This window comes from Podarcis gaigeae, assembly GCF_964106915.1.
Source record: "Podarcis gaigeae genome assembly, chromosome: 6".
Taxonomy (NCBI): domain Eukaryota; kingdom Metazoa; phylum Chordata; class Lepidosauria; order Squamata; family Lacertidae; genus Podarcis; species Podarcis gaigeae.
Genome location: NC_139682.1, coordinates 6,705,774 through 6,722,936, shown reverse-complemented (window position 1 = coordinate 6,722,936; position 17,163 = coordinate 6,705,774). Strand labels below are relative to the sequence as shown.

General features: G+C 46.8%; 1 protein-coding gene across 3 annotated transcripts in view; it reads left to right on the top strand.

Moving 5' to 3' along the window:
- Positions 1–17,163, top strand: part of RGS19 (regulator of G protein signaling 19) — a 61,367-nt gene that overhangs the window by 15,545 nt on the left and 28,659 nt on the right. The window contains exon 1 of one of the 3 annotated variants that reach the window (XM_083744755.1): positions 8,991–9,323. The exons of 1 other annotated variant lie outside the window; for it this stretch is intronic. The gene's annotated coding sequence lies outside the window, so the exon portion shown is untranslated. Of the gene's footprint in view, positions 1–8,990; positions 9,324–13,928; positions 14,325–17,163 lie in introns of those variants that run through there. One more of the 3 variants, XM_083744757.1, reaches the window with a different exon arrangement.

Here is a 17,163-nt window from a genome sequence, read left to right as displayed (position 1 = left end):
TTCTCTATGGGGTTGCTTCGCAAGACGAAAAAATCTTGCGAGTTCCCGCGTTTTTTTCTGCTTTTTTCCGCCCTTTCCCTAAGCGCTAAGCCGCTTATCAGCTGTTCCGCTGATAAGCCGCTTCTCAGCTAATCGCTAAAAGCCGCTAGACCGCTAATAGTGCTAATCTGCTAAGCTGTCAATGGCTTGCTTCGCAAGACGAAAAAACCGCTAGACGAAGAAAATCACGGAACGGATTAATTTCGTCTTGCGAGGCACCACTGTATTGAGAAGCAAAGGAGCTAGCAAGCCTGATCTTTATTAAACTGTTGCAACAGGGTGCTCACACACAAACAGACACACACCCCGCAGGGAGGGAGGAGAGGAACCCAGAACATTGGGCAAGCTCTTATATAGACTTTTGAAACTGCCTCCCCTGTAGCTCAAGGTAAAGGTGAAGGGACCCCTGACCATTAGGTCCAGTCGTGGCCCACTCTGGGGTTGCTGCGCTCATCTCGCTTTACTGGCCAAGGGAGCCAGCGTACAGCTTCCGGGTCATCTGGCCAGCATGACTAAGCCGCTTCTGGCGAACCAGAGCAGCGCACGGAAACACTGTTTACCTTCCCACCGGAGCGGTACCTATTTATCTACTTGCACTTTGACGTGCTTTTGAACTGCTAGGTTGGCAGGAGCTGGGACCGAGCAACGGGAGCTCACCCCGTCGTGGGGATTTGAACCGCCAACCTTCTGATCGGCAAGTCCTAGGCTCTGTGGTTTAACCCACAGTGCCATCCGCGTCCCAGTTGTAGCTCAAGACCACCCTCCAAAACATATATACATACATCACAAAAAGAGGTGGTCCCCAGCAGAAATTTGAGTGTATTGTTTCTCTCCTGTGTGCCAGGATACCTGATAATGCCTTATCTGCTTGCCTTTCCTGGGTAGCCTGGCCATTCTTTGGAGATGGTCAATACTTAGTTCCTGAATCTTTTGCGCATATTGATAGTGTGCTCAGCTTAACAGATACTTGCCAGACTGTGTTTACAGGGAGGTGTAAGTCCCTACAGTCCAAAGACAACTGGAAAGCTTTCCCCATTTCCTTCCTCCTTGCAGAGAAAGATTTGAGGTCAATTTGGGAGTCAAAATGGCTTCAGGATTGTCCTCCTGTACTATTTCAGACACGTGGTTTATATACTTATGTATGTGTTTGCCTTGTACATTATGAACATTTATTAGATAGATAGATAGATAGATAGATAGATAGATAGATGATAGATAGATAGATAGTGTTACGGCAAAAATCTGGGTGCGAGGCTGCTCTGCCACCCAGCTCATCGGACTCAGTCCGTGGGTCCCTGCGGAGGAAAATGAGCTCAGCCGGAGACAGGAGCAAGATGCGGAGATCCGAGTTTATTGGCCAACAGGTTCAAGATGAGATTGAACAGTGAGAAAGGGGTGACATGAGTTTTTGAAACTCCCTCCATGTCCCAGAATACAGTGCAAAACACGTCATGAATACATTAAAGAGAGGTTTGGTTACACAGATTACATCATGAATATATTAAAGGGAGGTTGGGTTACACAGATTAACATATGGAGGAGGGAGGGGGGAATATGCAGAGCTACACCGGATTAACATAAGGAGGAGGGAGGGGGGAATATGCAGAGCTGGAGATATGCACAGATAAACACTTCCTGGGGATGAGAAAACAATAGTCCCAAATATGCATAGTCTGCCACCTGACATTGTCTGGAGGAAAGGCTGATCAGAGCAATTTGAAAGGATTAGGGTCTTGACACCTTGCTTGAGGGATTATGCTGGACAGGGGAGGTGTGATGGAGTCCCAGAGTAATTGAGCAAACTGGCACGCTGATTTTCTATGAATTTTATAGATTTTAGTCCCTTTTGACATTGACAATTGGAATAAATGGATATATTGTAGCGAAGAAGAAGGTGAAGAAGACATGCCCCCCCCTTTCCGTATCAGATAGATAGATAGATAGATAGATAGATAGATAGATAGATAGATAGATAGGAATGAATGAGAGAGCTTTCATGGCCAAGTTTGGATTTGACCCCCTGGGTTCCCAGAGCCTATCCCAACTTTCTAGCTACTACATCACTCTGTTATGGTGGCCTTTGTTTCTCACATGTCTGCTGGACGGGACATTGTTGTTTGGAAGGAGATAGGAGCCATATAAGTAGTCTTTAAAAAGATATCTATTTCTGCTTAAATGCAGTGCATTTTCTCTGTAAATTTTACATGGCCCACCTTTCTTGTCAATCACAGGTTTGCACAGGCTTGTAAACATCTGCTGGCCCAGTGGCAATGTCCTCTAAGCATTCATTGATAAAAAAATAAAACGTTACAAAAGCGTCTTTCTCTCCCTGCTGCTTTGAAAGTCACAAATGACTATTTGTGGGCAGGCAGCCAGTAGCACATTTTTTTATTTTTATTTTTTTGTAGGCTCATCCATACCTTGCAGACTTATTTGCAAAGCTGAGTTTGCTAAACAGGAAGAACTACCGCTTACAAGGAAACACACAGATGGTGTCTTTGTAAATGCAAACGAATCTCACTGCTAAAAAAAAATGAGCCACTCCCATTACGATTCAGTAGAAAAATAATCAGCTTCCATTAGTGAAAAGGTGTCATCTTGATAGGTGACAAAACCAGTGATGTCACCTAGAGCCAGTGTGGTTTAGCGGTTGGATCAGGCTTCCCCAACCTTCAGCCCTCCAGATGTTTTGGACTACAATTCCCATCATCCCTGACCACTGGTCCTGTTAGCTAGGGATCATGGGAGTTGTAGGCCAAAACATCTGGAGGGCCGCAGGTTGGGGATGCCTGGGTTAGAGTGTCAGGCTAGGAACTGGGAGACCAGGGTTCAAATCCCAACTCAGCCATGACATTCATTGGGTGACCTTGGTCCAGTCCCTGTCTCTCAGCCTAACCTACAACACAGGGTTGTTGTGTAGATTCCTTGAGGAGGAAGAGAAGAACCATGAATGCCATCTTGAACACCTTGGAGAAATGCAATAAATGATGCAGATTTATCTCAGAATAAAAAATAACAAAAATAATAAAAATAATAAATTATTTATATCTCGCCCATCTGGGCAGCTTCCAACAAAATATTAAAATACAGTAATGCATCAAATATTAAAAGCTTCCCTAAACAGGGCTGCATTCAGATGTCTTCTAAAAGTCTGGTAGTTGTTTTTCTCTTTGACATCGGTAGTGGCGTTCCACAGGGTGGGTGCCACCACCGAGAAGGCCCTCTGCCTGGTTCCCTGTAACTTGGCTTCTCACAGAGAGGAAACTGCCAGAAGGCCCTCAGAGCTGGACCTCAGTGTCCAGGCAGAACGATGGGGGTGGAGACGCTCCTTCAGATATACTGGACTGAGGCCATTTAGGGCTTTAAAGGTCAGCACCAACACTTTGAATTGTGCTCGGAAACGTACTGGGAGCCAATGTAGGTCTTTCAAGACCAGTATTATGTGGTCTTGGCGGCTGCTCCCAGTCCCCAGTCTAGCTGCCACATTCTGGATTAGTTGTAGTTTCCGGGTCACCTTCAAAGGTAGCCCCACGTAAAGCGCATTGCAGTAGTCCAAACAAGAGATAACCAGAGCATGCACCACTCTGGCAAGACAGTCTGCGGGCAGGGAGGGTCTCAGCCTGCATACCAGATGGAGCTGGTAGACCGCTACCCTGGACACTGGGGTTTAACCTAACCAAGCCCTAATCAGAGAAGTCCCATTGAAATTATTGGAACTGTTATTTTTACTAGTTGCTTTCATTACAGAAATGATGCCATGCGACTTGCAAGTCCTGTCTGTTAATTTCAGTCGGTCTACTCTGAGTATCCCTTGAGGAATGGCCAGTGAATCACTTGCAGCCCGTATATATTTTCCTGCGTTATCTCTCTTTTTCCTTCCCTTGAGGAACATTCAGGGGAGCCAGCGGGACGGGGGGCAGAAAGGGTCAGGGTTGGGGGGAATCCCCATTTACACGCGTCCTGCAATGGAACCCTGGTCTGAGTGGCTCCCACGGGGAAGCCACAGAAAGATTGTGGTTAAGTCAAGGGTGCTGTGGACTCGAAAAGGTTGAAAACCACTGGCAGAGCCACCGCCGCCCCCCATCCCAGATTCATGGAATGTGGAGCTATGATCTGGCTCAGGGATGTAGGAAGGATTTTGCCTGATGCCATCTCTGTGACCCGCACCAGTTAACCTGCATTCTGCACCCGCTGAACCCAGCACACTCTGGAAAGGCAGCCCTGCTTTGAGCTGCATTTTTATTTCCATAATTGCGTCCTTAAAGACAGTTCCAAACTGGGGAAAGAGCACGGCTTAAAAGGCTTGTTGAAAAAGGAATTTCCTCCGCGTGTGCTAAGAAGGAACCCTTGTCTTAATATTCCAGGAGAGGGTAATGTCCACATTATCTGCGCAAATGTCACTGCTGCTTCCTGTAGTAAACATTCGTCGTAACAGATTTCTGCATGCATTTCTTCTTCGCCCGGCTGGCCCACCCACTGCTTCGAAAGGAAATAGGACCACGATTCTACTGCCGTGTTTCTTTTCCTGAACCTTCCTAACCTAGAGCAGTGGTTCCCAAATCGCTTTTTGCGCCTTTGGTTCCTTAAACTCCTTCCCAGCGCCCTCTACCCTATAAATAGGTAAAGGGTAAAGGGAGCCCTGACCATTAGGTCCAGTCGTGGCTGGCTCTGGGGTTGTGGCGCTCATCTCGCTTTACTGGCCAAGGGAGCCGGCGTACAGCCTCCGGGTCATGGGGCCAGCATGACTAAGCTGCTTCTGGCGAACCAGAGCAGCGCATGGAAACGCTGTTTACCTTCCCGCCGGAGCAGTAACTATTTATCTACTTGTACTTTGACGTGCTTTTGAACTGCTAGGTTGGCAGGAGCTGGGACCGAGCAACAGGAGCTCACCCTGTCGTGGGGATTTGAACCGCCAACCTTCTGATTGGCAAGTTCTAGGCCCTGTGGTTTAACCCACAGCGCCACCCCGCGTCCCTTACCCTATAAATAGCTTTATTCAAAATAGTGGTTTGCACTGCCCACTCAGGAAGATAATGGCACAGTGAAATTCAAAGCAGGAGCAATTAATTGCACATTTATTTCAAATCCAATTAAAGCTATTTAGTTTAATGAATTTGGCAAAACAGATTCTCTTGATGCTGTGATAACCAGCTTTTCGAAGGGGCAAAGTGATCTGGAGCTTCTGAGAATTTGTTCAGAAGTAAGCTGAATGCTCTTGGGCAGTCTTAACAGACAACAATAAGATCCACCTTGGCGGCCAAAGGGGTGCTTTCAAAGAGATCTTCAAAATTCTTTTCTCCACAATTGACCCATTTCTGACACCCGCCTTTTTTCCCTGTGGGGCTGGGCTTCTCTCATGTGGCAGTGACTCTCGGATCAGCACGCATGTGAATAAGTGAGCTCTGCTAGGGATGATGGAAATTGTAGTCCCAAACACCAGAGTTTGCCTATGCCTGCTCCAGTGCATACAGCTCTACTAAGAGCAACTCTCCGGAGGGAATGAAGTGACCAGGCAGGGGTATACATTGTTAGGAATCCCTGGAGATAACCTAGGACACAGGTAAAGATAAAGGACCCCTGACAATTAAGTCCAGTCGCGAACAAATCTAGGGTTGCAGAGCTCATCTTGCTTTACTGGCCGAGGGAGCTGACGTTTGTCCGCAGACAGTTCTTCCGTGTCATGTGGCCAGCATGACTAAACCGCTTCTGGCGAAACCAGAGCAGCGCATGGAAACGCCGTTTACCTTCCTGCCGGAGCGGTACCTATTTATCTACTTGCACTTTGATGTGCTTTCAAACTGCTAGATTGGCAGAAGCAGGGACCGAGCAACGGGAGCTCACCCCATTGTGGGGATTCGAACTGCGACCTTCCGATCGGCAAGCCCAAGGCTCAGTGGCTTACACCACAGCACCACCCGCGTCCCTAAGGACACAGCTAGGTAAAGGTACCCCTGCCCGTACGGGCCAGTCTTGACAGACTCTGGGGTTGTGCGCCCATCTCACTCAAGAGGCCAGGGTCCAGCGCTGTCCGGAGACACTTCCGGGTCACGTGGCCAGCATGACATCGCTGCTCTGGCGAGCCAGAGCTGCACACGGAAACACCGTTTACCTTCCCGCTGGTAAGCGGTCCCTATTTATCTACTTGCACCCGGAGGTGCTTTCGAACTGCTAGGTTGGCAGGCGCTGGGACCGAGCAGCGGGAGCGCACCCCGCCGCAGGGATTCGAACCGCCGACCTTTCGATCGGCAAGTCCTAGTCGCTGAGGCTTTAACCCACAGCGCCACCTGCATCCCTCAAGGACGCAGCTACACAGCTGCAAAAAAAAAAGGTTTAAATGTGTTGTAAAGTGCAATATACAAATGTGACACTAGATGGCAACAGTGAGCTATGCAAAATTCAATGTATTTTTCAAAACTTTTTTTTTTAAAAAAATGCATTTTCGCAGCGTTTTTAATATGTGTGTAGATTCCACCCTAGTCCCACATTGTCCAGGGTTGTCGTAGCTCCTGCCCAGAGGAATATCATGCATGGAGCTGTCTGCAGAACCCAAGTTGGGATATATACCCCTGCTGATGGCAGTATGCAGTGCATGGGAATCGTATGGATTTAAACTGGATTTCAAAGGGGCTTTGGAGAAAGAAACCACATAGAAGTTGTGATTTGGAAAGCAGAGAGAAGCTAGTTCTGAAGCAACTTGCATTTTGAAACCCAACCAAAAAAAGGGTGTTTTTTTAATCATGGCAGTCGTTTGATTCCATTCATTAGTCAAGAGTATATTGGAAGGACATAGCTTATTTGGCAATGAGAGCTGTAGTGGAAATGTATAATTAGTTAGTGGGTTTCACCTGATTTTCATAATTAATCACAGCCAAGACTCTTTATAAAGCAATTCTCTCAACCTCTTTGCTCTTTCTCCAACTCAAGGGATAACACCCATTCATAATGGCCCAAACCTGTAAGAGCTCGAATCTTTAGCTAGTGGAAAACATATTCTGCACAGCATCGACCCATATTTTCTGTGTTTTGTTGGAATGTTGTGGGGGCTGTGTAGCCTTGATCCTATGCAGAAGTGAGTGGGCCCGGTGGGGCTTACTTGAAAGAACCTGTTCACAGAATTGCCCTGAAACTGTGTGGGATTGAGGTTAAAATCAGCAACACATTTATAGAAAACTATTTGGTGCTACTTGCTTTTGTTTAAGTACCCTTGCTGTGTCACTTGGCTACGTTGAAATTATTCTTAATTTCATTTATGAATCCCTTCCTTTGAAGCATCTCAATTGATACAACACAATCCAAACCACATACATTGCATATATTTTTAAAAAAAATTAGTTTGAGCAATTAACATATATGAAAAGAGTTCATAAAGCAGTTTCAGATACATTCAGATAACAGCTGGGACATACATAGTGCTTAGTTCATAGCGTTGGAGACTGTCATTCCCATTCAGAAAAATGAAATCTTGTGCAAGATGGTGAGTGGTATAATGCAGGCTTGCATTTAGCTACTAGCCTGGTACCCACAGGTAGGCAATGCCATGCAGGTGAATGAAAGCCTTCTGGGGGAAAGGGAACTAGACACCTGGAAAGAGACTACTCAAACCTTCATTGGAAGAGAGTTCCATAGTTTGGGGGCAGCCCAGGAGAAGACCCCTTTCCCCACAGAGGCTAAGCCAGACTTTTTGTTGGATGGAGTCTGTAGGTCAGGCATGTCCAAAGTCCGTTTCGGGGGCCTAATCTGGCTCAACAACTTTGGGGTAAAATCCTAAAAAGTTCAACAACTTCAATCCTAAGAAAAGGTCAGAGGTCAACAACCTTGGTTGGCCCCCACGGCCCTTCACCTCTTCAAATCCAGCCCTCTTTGAAAAAAGTTTGGACACCGCTGCTGTAGGTGAACCTCCCTAAGAAGGTTTCAAGAGCTGGAAGGGAGGGCATGTTCATAATGGGACTACAGATAATTAGGACCCAAGTTGTTTTAGGATTTAGAGATCAGACATAGAGCGGGGATGTCCAGCCTGTAGATCGCAATCTACTGGTAGATCACCGTGGTGCTTCAGGTAGTTGGCGGGACAATAGGAAGTGATCACTGAGAAACAGCTCCCCCCCCCCCCCCGAAAGCTAAACAACCCTTTGCAAATCTCCCCTCGTTTAGTTGCCACCTTTGGTAGATCACTGTCAGTTTTTTTATACTGGGAGTAGATCACAGTCTCTGGAGATTTGGACATGTCTGGACATAGGCAAGGGATGTTTTGCATGCTGAAGTTGTCTGGATCATTCCCAGGTAGGACTGGAAATGTCCCCTCCTTGAAAAACTGGAGAGATGCTACTAGCCTGTGTCAGCAATGCTGAGCCATCTGGGCCAGTGGTCCGATTCTATAAGCAGCTCCCTATTTTCCTGTGTTCACATCACTTAGCAAGCCGTTTGTCTCATTCTGCACCAGCTACAAGTTCCAGACATTTCGCCCCCAAAGGCAGGCTCCACATAGAATGCCTCTCAGTCGGCAGAGCTGGAAGTTGCATGGTCTGAATGAGAACAGCCTGGTGTCTGTCTTCCTGTGGCACTCAAAGCAGGCATGGCAGCCAACGCTGATAAAATGCCATAAGCTGCCACCTGGGATTCCAAGAGCTCAGCCACATTGCTTAGGCCAGCAGATCCAGATCTTTTGCAACGTATTTTTTTAACCAGCTTTGGCGATTAGGTTAAAGCACCTCCATAATTGCAAAAAAAATGCTTATTTTTGCAGTATTTTAAAACCAGTTGGTGATTAGATGGATGCACCTGCATATTTGCAAAAAAATAAATAAAATGCTTATTTTTTGCCATTTTTTTGCTGAAGAGGTTTGCGGCGCAGCAAGAGAACGTAACACGGAACGCTCTCTCTCTCTCTCTTGTTCCATACCCCGCCGTTCTGTGCCCCCCTCCACACTCTTTCTCGTTTTCTCAACCACTTCCTCTCTTCATTCTCTGCGCGGCCACCAGCTTTTCCTGTCTCTAGGAAGCCTTCACAAGAGATGGCCGGGGCTTTCCCAAAAAAGGGCTTTAGCGTTGCATTTAGATTATGCCATTTCCTTTGCCACTCCCTTTCCTGTGAAGTAACAAGACATTCACTTCCCCTCTCCTCCTTTTTTTTCTTTTTGTTCTATCACCCTTCGAGTCTATCTATCTGCCTTTTTCCCCCCCTTCCTTTTTTGCAAAATGTGTTGCGCCGTGCCCTGCAAGTAGACATCAGTCTGCTTGGATTGACTTCACGATGGCTAGATGGAATCCTGCCAGCCACGGAACAGGTAAGGGAACCTGCACTAACCTGGAACCCTTTTCCCCATGCTCTCACGGTTGCCTTCTTCTGACTTTGGGCAAGATAGCCTTTCGCAATGGGGTGGTGTCTCTGCAACTGCCCAGCCCCAGCAGTTTTTGCAAACAGTTGTCCACAGTGCTTGGGCTTTTTTGGTTTTTAACCACCTGCCCACAACTTTATGTGTCTGTTGCCAGAGGGGGGAAAGAACCAGCTTTCCCCCCACATGTTTGCAAAAGCTTCCTTGCAGGGAGGCAGTTCTTACGAACTGTGGGCAAATAAATGTCTACCTGTCTGCCTCATTTAAGGGCCTGCCTGTCAAAGCCATATTCTAAAAACTTCAGTGCTATGCTGTAGTTCATTCCTGAATGATTTCCCTTAATGCACATTTGTATTCCGGTGTCTTCATAACTAGGGGAATTTCTGCTTACTCAGAAGCTTGGCGTTTCGGGAATAGTTGTGCTCAGAGCTGGAAAAAATATTTCATATCCTATTTTACGCTGGTGTGACCCGTCCTTGTCTCAATGCTTTCTGCTTGTTCTCTTCCATTTTCCTCTTCATATCCTCCCCACCTCTTTTTTCCTCCCATGCCTTTGTTCTGCACAATTTACCAGACTTCTTTTTAGCTGCTTCTGCCACCTCCGTTTCTCTCCCCCCGCCGGCTGCCAACCTCCTCTTTCGGGGATCATAAATGCATAGATGTTTAAGTGGATTATCATATTGATGCTTCGGTTCATGCTTATGCGCCGCATCTCGGTCGGCGCATAGAAATAAGCCTTCTTTGAAGCGCCGCGCTCGTGCCGCCGTCGCTCCTCGGAAGACAAAATTGTGTGGGTGCCTCTTCTGCGTGGGAAGCTGTTTGCACGAAGTGGGTCCTGTGCGTGGTTTTACTGCAAACCTTGCTCTTTTTGCAGGGTGGCTGTGGCCAAAGATGGCGCTCGAGGCATTTGGGTGTCATTTCACCACCATGCATTCCTTGGGTGCAGTTTGCCATCTCCTTCCTCTATGTTGGCACTGAGGTCACCCTCAGCCGTCTCCCAGCAGCCGTTGTGGGTGAACTGGGAGACACCCAGTGATGGCACGTTCTCCCTGGGAGCTACCGTGTTTTTTGCTCTGTAAGACTCACTTCTTCCCTCCTAAAAAGTATGGGGAAATGTGTGTGCGTCTTATGGAGCGAATGCAGGCTGCGCGGCTATCTCAGAAGCCAGAACAGCAAGAGGGATTGCTGCTTTCACTGCGCAGCGATCCCTCTTGCTGTTCTGGCTTCTGAGATTCAGAATATTTTTTTTCTTGTTTTCCTCCTCCAAAAACTAGGTGCGTCTTGTGGTCTGGTGCGTCTTATAGAGCGAGTATTTTCTGAACCCCCACATTGCCCTCTTTCCAGTAACTGGCAACTCTCCCCCCTGCCCATTTCTGTTTTCTAAGCCCATAAACTTCTCCCAGAACATATTAATCCGCTGCTGCTTTTATCCGTTTTATTTAAATATTCATACGACGTTTCACATTTTAGGATTTCTGCTCCAGATTATTTTCATTTCTCAGTTCACATTAACTCTATTTCAAGATGGGGTAGTGGCCGAACACATCGTACAATTGTATTTTATTTTATTTTATTTTCTGACCAGAATTTGGCTACATAACTTCAACGTCCAAGTAGTTTGTTTGTTTTATTATTATTATTACTCTGTATTTTGTGTTTCTGCATTATGATTTTATGTTGTAACTGCCCTGAGAATCGCAGGTATACAAATTAAAAAATAATAATAGTTCGTGAGTTTCCTGAAGCTATTTTATTCTAATTGTCCCTCTAGCTTAATAGTATATTAAAGGCAGTAAGTGAGTTTCCTTTCCGCTTGGATTAGTCATCGTTTTGTGTTGTGATGTAGGGGCGTCCTTTTCATTGCCTGCTTTTATTTTATTTTTATTTTAAGAAGACCCAAGGTGGTTACAGGATCTGACAGGAGTCGCCACCCTGGTGGAATGATTCGTACCCACATATCAAAATTTTCCCTAAAATCCCACCATGCTCTGCCGCCCCCCGCTCCCAAATCTACTCCAAGTGGGAAGTTTTAAATGCTTGTGTTTTATTGTGTGTTTTAATATTTTGTTGGGAGCCACCCAGAGCGGCTGGGGCAACCCAGTCAGATGGGGGTGGCACATTAAATAACAAAATTACTATTATTATTGCTCCCCCCCAAAATTGGGGGCGGGATCCCCACAGCAGATGGGTGTGTGAAGAGAGCGAGGGGAATTTCCACAGCACAGATAGAAGTCATTCGCAACTTTGTGCCATATACTATAAACCAGTGACGGCCAAACTCGGCCCTCCAGCTGTTTTGGGACTACAACTCCCATCATCCCTAGCTAGCAGGACCAGTGGTCAGGGGTAATGGGAATTGTAGTCCCAAAAAAGCTGGAGGGCCAAGTTTGGTGATCACTGCTATAAACACTCCCCCCCCCCCAAAAAAATCCTAAGAAATATAGTTTGTTCAGGGAAACCCCCTATTCCCCTACGCAGGACTACAGTTCCCAGAGTCGTTTTATAGTTGACTCTTCAGAAGGGAGTGCAAAAAATGGCGGCCTTCCTGGCCACTCTCAGCACCCTGAACAGAGGACATTTCCCAGGATTCTCTGGGGGAAGCCATGATGGTTTAATGTGGCATCATCGTGCTTTGGATATATGGTGTGAATGTGGCCTTTGGGCTGGATTCAAACCCTGTGGTTTTCAGTGTGAGAATTAAGCCTCTGGTTTCCAGGCGGTGAAAATATCCCAAGTACATAGTGGGCAAAGAAATTAGATGAAAACTAGGCCCGGTCCTAACGTTAGGCCGGAAGAGGCGGCCTACCTCAGCTGGCAGTTTTTTGTGAGGCCAGCAAAGAATGGCAACAATTGACAATTAGTTAACCAACATGTATTTTTACCACAGGTTTGTGGTAGGAGAGGTGAATGCCGTTTGGATATGGCGTCGCCAAAATGCCTTGGGTCGTCTCTGGATGTGAGGCAGCTTCACTGGGAATCTTTTTGCCCATTGTGGGGCTCAAACCCACGACCCTGAAATTAAGAATCTCATGCTCTACCGACTGAGCAATGTGGGCGTTTTTGTGTATATATATATATATTTCTTTGCAAATTCATATACTGCTTAATAGTAAAATGCCAAAGCAGCGAACCATGTCAAATTCTCTTTTTTAAAAAAATAATAATTAAAAGACACAATAACCTATCACTAGGTCAGACTCCAGGGAAAGCGTCTGGAAATAAATTGTAAACTTTTTTTTGCATGGCTTTTGGCTATTCCAGTGGAATGTACTGTAGTCTCTGTTCCCATTAGAATTCCAGTTTTTTAAACTTAATTTGTGTGGCGTAGGGCTGGCTCCTGGTGACCCCTTTGAACGTCACACTGCCAAATCACCAAGCCACAATTTGGAAACCGGGCGGCAATGACTCTTGAACTGCGCTGTTAAATCTGTTGCGTACGAGTCCAGGTTCCCCAGAACAAAAAGGGGGAGCCGCCCCCTTTTCAAAGCAGAGAGACGGGTCCTTATTTTGTTGTCTTGGGAAATTTCCGCATTTTCAGATTGTTCCTCTTCGCAATTAACACACTCTCTCTCCTTCCTCTTTTTAAAGGGCGTTTTGAGATAAACTGCCCCGTTATTTTAGCTACCCAAAATGAACTTCCTCCTTTGCTCTGCTGCTGGGCAGATCCTCTGCAGATTTTCGTGGGCCCTGGCTAGGCCAGGTCTGCAGAGCTTGCAGTCTGCAAAGCCACATTCAGCCCACTGAAAGTGGATTGTGGCCTTCAGAAGTCTAGGGAACAGAATTAGGGACCGACCATGTTTTGTAATCGTAATCAAAGAATAAGAGAATTGGAAGGGACCTCAAGGGTCCAAACCCCTTCAATGCAGGAATCTCAGCAAGGGCCCTTCTCCTCCCAACTATTGCTGTCTCACACTTTCTCCACTCTAAAATCTGGAGATTCTCTGTGCTCCGAAAACCCAAAAAGAATAGCCATGGTGTGTGACCTTTTTCAGATTGTGGCCAATGGGTTTGAACTAAAGGGACCTGTCTGATAACAGAAATAACCTGCTAGCTGGGTATTTCCCCCCATTTGTTTGCTTAAGTTGATCCCGAAGAGACAAGCCGTTACTGCTGAGCTTCAAGAGCAGCTTGTCTTTTCGGCACTAGAAGTTGCTTAAAACCACAGTTCCTTGAATTGCAGCCCCAAATACTGGTTGAGCAATGCTGTAAGTTTCAGAGATGGTGTGATTAATCACATCGAAGGGTCTCCCTCGTACTTTTGTTTGTTTGTGGCCACTAATAAATCCCTTCTGGGATTACCACTTGGTCAGCAGGACTGGGCGAAACTTTCCCCCGCGATATTCGTAGGCTGCTGCCAGTCAGAATAAACCATCCTTCCTCATCCTCTGGTGTTTTGCACTGCAGATCCAAACTAACCAGGTGTTTTAGACTACAAGCACCAGATGTGCTGGCTGGGAGCTGTAATCCAAAATATCTGGAGGGCACAAGGTTTGGGAAGGCTGGAATAAACCGTATTGGGGGGCAAGATGGGCTAATTGACCTGGGATAAAGCACCAGCTTCGTCTATTTCCATCTGCATGCGGAGCCTCCTTCCTTTGGGATTTCCACTGAAAGCATCTGTCAGTGCATGTTTATTAGGCGTAAGATATCCCAGCAGCTGGGAAGGAAGATTAGCCACCAAAAGAGATCAGCGGGGAGAAGCCCTCACCAAAAGACAGCTCCCTCCTCCAGCAAAGAGCTGCTGTGTTTGCTGAGTACAAGTCCGGCGCAGCTTCCTCCTCCTGTGAGACCTGGGAAGTCAAGGGGCAAGGCAGCCCTGAAGTCTTTCCAGCCTTCCTTCTCTGCTGGTAGGGGCAGCCTGTGGCCAGGAGTCCTCTGTGTTCAACACAAGCGGATCCAAATTCCTTGCACGCTCAAGCACCGTATCTTGCAGCCTGGCTCTCGGAGTTTAGCGTGAGTTACGATATTCTTGGTGTATGTGTATGAACGTAGATACTGGGGTTGTATCGAACGAAGCCTTCCCCTTTGCTCCAGGACTTAACATTTGTGCAAGGCAACGTCCCCTCTCCTTCCCATGTTGCCCCCCGGATCCTGGGGGTGGGGGCAGAGCAGAGCAGGAGGGGAAGTTCTGCTGCACGAGCAGAAGTCCTTTTTGCAAACAGGGTGACTTTGTTCAATCCATTATTTGTTTCTTATTTGTACAGTGGTACCTCGCAGTGGTACCTCGGGTTAAGAACTTAATTCGTTTGGGATGTCCGTTCTTAACCTGAAACTGTTCTTAACCTGAGGTACCACTTTAGCTAATGGGGCCACCGCGCAATTTCTGTTCTCATCCTGAAGCAAAGTTCTTAACCCGAGATACTATTTCTGGGTTAGCAGAGTCTGTAACCTGAAGCGTCTGTAACCTGAAGCATCTGTAACCCGAGGTACCACTGTATTGAATATTTAGAGTTGAGATTAAATAAATTCCTATGTGTATTTTTTTTTTAAAAAAAAAACAACCAATTGAAAGCATTGCAGTGAACCTGGCTAGCTTCTTTCACCTCTGTTTGCATTCTGAGAAAGGAGATTGTGCAAATGCTCGTGTGATCCTCATCTCTGACCAACGAAGCCCAGAGTTGCATAGAGAGGCTGCTGAATGACAGGAAGGAGTTGCCCAAATGGTGAAACCAGATGCTCATCAACAAATGTAGAGTTCCCAATCCTGCGTTTGCCTCTAAAGGTGAAGGAAGTGGAATAGTTTTGTGTTGTCTGTGCTTAACCCTTCCCCGGCAGCAACTTTCCCCATTTCCCTGGGAAACATGGTCTTGGAGCTCAGCTAGAGTGAGGACCAGCTTCAGACTACCAGTAATGACCGAGGGAATACAGTGGTACCTCGGGTTAAGCACTTAATTAGTTTTGGAGGTCTGTTCCTAACCTGAAACCGTTCTTAACCTGAAGCACCACTTTAGCTAATGGGACCTCCGCTGCGCCGCTGCTGCACAATTTCTGTTCTCATCCTGAAGCAAAGTTCTTAACCCGAGGTGCTATTTCTGGGTTAGCGGAGTCTGTAACCTGAAGCGTCTGTAACCTGAAGCGTCTGTAACCAGAGGTACCACTGTAGTTAATTCCCTGACCTTCCTGCACACACGTATTGGTTCTTCCCTGCAAGTGACCAGCCCCTTTTTTTCCTCTCTTCAAAGGCAAACACAGGATTAGTAGCCCTGCTCCCATGTTTTATGATGAATCACTAGTTCTGGCCTCAAGTTAGGATGGGTGTTTTTTATGCACACTTTAGTATATGCATTTTTTTGTACACATTGCTTGTGTGGAGAACTGCATTGCAATATTCAGAGAAGTGCACATTTCAAAGGGATGCCTGTGTTTTGGTTCACACATTGGACAGTGCAGAATAGGTAGATTCGCCTTTCAGTGCAAACTGGATCAGATTCCGCCCACCTTTCTACTTCAAATGCACTTTAGAAATTTTGGTTGGAGGAGGCAGGCAGGGCCAGTCTTGTTTTGCAGCAGGACACATGCTGCTTTTGCAACCAAAGCAGCAGCAGCAGCAGCAGCAGCATGCATCACTTCTCCAACCGAGGAGGCTCCCTCCTTCCTAGTTTCTACCTTTCCACAGTGCTCTGTACACTCCATCTTCCCCAATGCCTTCTGCTTCCAGAATGGGTTGGGTAAAGACTTGTGGGGAAGATGGGTGGATGAAGGCTCATGATGGATAGCTTACTCAGTAGAGCATGAGACTCTTAATCTCAGGGCCGTTGGTTCGAGCCCCACATTGGGCAAAATATTCCTGCATTGCAGGAAGGTGGGCAAGATGACCTTCGTGGTCCCTTCCAACTCTACGAATTATGGAAGGTTGCATATGTCTGCACTCCTTAATTCTGTAAAGCTTTCTAGGGCCCCCTAGAAAGACGTCCGTCTTTCCAGACATTTATTTTGGGGAAGAGGCTGTCACTCAAGCCATGGTGCACATGCTCTGCATCCAGAAGGCCCTCTGTTCTGTTTGCCCCCTCCCCACCCTGCAATCTTCACTGAACAGAGACAGAAGTGGCAGATCAGAGAAGAGCACTGAGTGAGCCCCTAGAACACTTGTGGAGGAGGAGATCAGAAAGCGTATTTTATTTCTGCCTCGACTGCTGACCCAGGCAGTGATGGAGAGGCAGGCAGTATTAGGTCTCCCTCCTTGTCATGGTCCCAGGACGTCCATCTCCTCTCCAAGCCTGCAATAAATTCTCCCCGCCTGTGCCACTGGGTTGCCCATTGATTGGAAAAACCCAGGACTGGAGAATGAATGACTCTTAAGGGCCATTCTTGCATTTTACGCTTTAGTTCAGGGGTCAGCAAACTTTTCCAGTAGGGGGGTGGTCCACTGTCCCTCATACTTTGTGGAGGGCTGGACTATATATTTTTTTTGGGGGGGTGAACGAATTCCTATGCCCCACAAATAACCCAGAGATGCATTTTAAATAAAAGGACACATTCTACTCATGTAAAAACATGCTGATTCCTGGACCATCCACAGGCCGGATGCTTGGCAGAAGTTGGAACTTAAATCCCTGCTGGAGGGGCACACTTTGCAATCACATAGCGACTCTTGAGCTTAGGACAGTGGTGTTCAAACGTTTTTCAAAGAGGGCCAGATTTGATGAATTGAAGGGCCATGGGGGCCAACCAAAGTTGTTGAGCTTTTTTCAGGATCTTTATCCCTTCCAAAATAAGACTGCCACAGGGGCCAGATTAGGCCCCCAAAACAGACTTTGGACATGCCTGGTTTAGGAGAATGAGAAAGCCATGT